At 45.1% G+C, this 1,984-nt stretch overlaps 1 protein-coding gene across 1 annotated transcript in view; it reads left to right on the top strand.

Annotated features, from left to right (window-relative positions):
* LOC311229276 (uncharacterized protein) overlaps positions 1-1,984 on the top strand; it is a gene marked incomplete at its 5' end in the record, with an annotated part of 145,380 nt that overhangs the window by 106,774 nt on the left and 36,622 nt on the right.

Here is a 1,984-nt window from a genome sequence, read left to right as displayed (position 1 = left end):
GTCAGACTGTGGTTGTACTGGGCAGCTCCTAGTGGTCAACAGTGTCAGACTGTGGTTGTACTGGGCAGCTCCTAGTGGTCAACAGTGTCAGACTGTGGTTGTACTGGGCAGCTCCTAGTGGTCAACAGTGTCAGACTGTGGTTGTACTGGGCAGCTCCTAGTGGTCAACGGTGTCAGACTGTGGTTGTACTGGGCAGCTCCTAGTGGTCAACGGTGTCAGACTGTGGTTGTACTGGGCAGCTCCTAGTGGTAAACAGTGTCAGACTGTGGTTGTACTGGGCAGCTCCTAGTGGTCAACAGTGTCAGACTGTGGTTGTACTGGGCAGCTCCTAGTGGTCAACAGTGTCAGACTGTGTTTGTACTGGGCAGCTCCTAGTGATCAACAGTGTCAGACTGTGGTTGTACTGGATGACTCCTAGTGGTCAACAGTGTCAGACTGTGGTTGTACTGGGCGGCTCCTAGTGGTCAACAGTGTCAGACTGTGTTTGTACTGGGCAGCTCCTAGTGGTCAACAGTGTCAGACTGTGGTTGTACTGGGCAGCTCCAGTGGTCAACAGTGTCAGACTGTGGTTGTACTGGGCAGCTCCTAGTGGTCAACAGTGTCAGACTGTGGTTGTACTGGGCAGCTCCTAGTGGTCAACAGTGTCAGACTGTGGTTGTACTGGGCAGCTCCTAGTGGTCAACAGTGTCAGACTGTGGTTGTACTGGGAAGCTCGCAGGTGTGATTGTATGGAAGTGTGTGAGTGTGAAGCAGGGCTTTTCTGAAAGAGGAGGTAAATAAAGGGAAGCCTGTGCATTCTGCATCAATCAATCAATCAATCAATCAATCAGATGTATTTATATAGCACATTTAACATGACACGTGTCAACCAAAGTGCTGTACAGAGGGTAGATACACATAGATACATATTGCCAACAATCACACTCCGTTTTATGGGAGGGCACACAGGCAAACACATAGGAAAACAGGGCATGAGTCAGTGAACGGGAAAGGCTAGTAGGTAGAAGTGGGTTTTGAGCCTCGATTTGAAGGCATCTATCGAGGGGGCGAGCCTAATGGAGGTGGGGATGCTGTTCCACAGTTCAGGGGCTGCGATAGCAAAGGCACGGCCCCCCCTGAGCTTGAGGTTAGACCTCCGGACTGTCAGGATGCATGTTTCTCCACTCATTTATTCAGGTGTTTCCTTTCAATTGTCACCCTCTGTACAGTATATACATACATAAATAAGTACATACATACATACCGTATATACACACACACACACACACACACACACACACACACACACACACACACACACACACACACACACACACACACACACACACTATTAAATCATTCAAATCAACATGGTTCACCATAGTCTATCACACAGACTTAGTACTCTCAAAGACACTCAGTCAGATTCTGTGTTATATTCACGTGTGTGAATACATTTTACTCATACATTTTTACTCACTGTACTTAGATTGTACCTAGGTTGTACTTTAGATTGTATAGTGTACTGTATATTGTATGTATATTGTATATTCCTCTTTACTTACTTTTTTACTACTTACTTACTTTTTTTTTTTACTGTATGAAGCACACTCTCGGGGGCTCATACAGAACCAAGCATTTCACCGTAAAGTGCGTGTATTTTATTGTGACAATTAATCAACAAACTTGAAACTTGAAACTTGTGTGATGTTAGATTAGATAAGATAAGATGTTCCTTTATTGATCCTCTCGGAGAAATGCGGGCGTCATAGCAGCATGGGGGAGGGTGAGTACAGGTACGGGCGGGGCAATAGGTGAAAGATATAAATATAGGCAATATAATTAGATGTGAATATACAAATATGAGGACAAATAAACAGTATCCACAAGGTGCAGGTGAGGGTCTGTACCGTAACTGGCATGATATAACGTATACACGTTATAGTCCGTGCAGGTTTTGATGGTTAAGAGTACTTTGATCATTTTGACACTGTGTGTGTGTGT

Source organism: Notolepis coatsorum, assembly GCF_963971535.1.
Source record: "Notolepis coatsorum genome assembly, chromosome: 1".
Taxonomy (NCBI): Eukaryota; Metazoa; Chordata; class Actinopteri; order Aulopiformes; family Paralepididae; genus Notolepis; species Notolepis coatsorum.
Note: the sequence above shows the minus strand (reverse complement) of the source record. Positions and strands in the feature narration are given on the sequence as shown.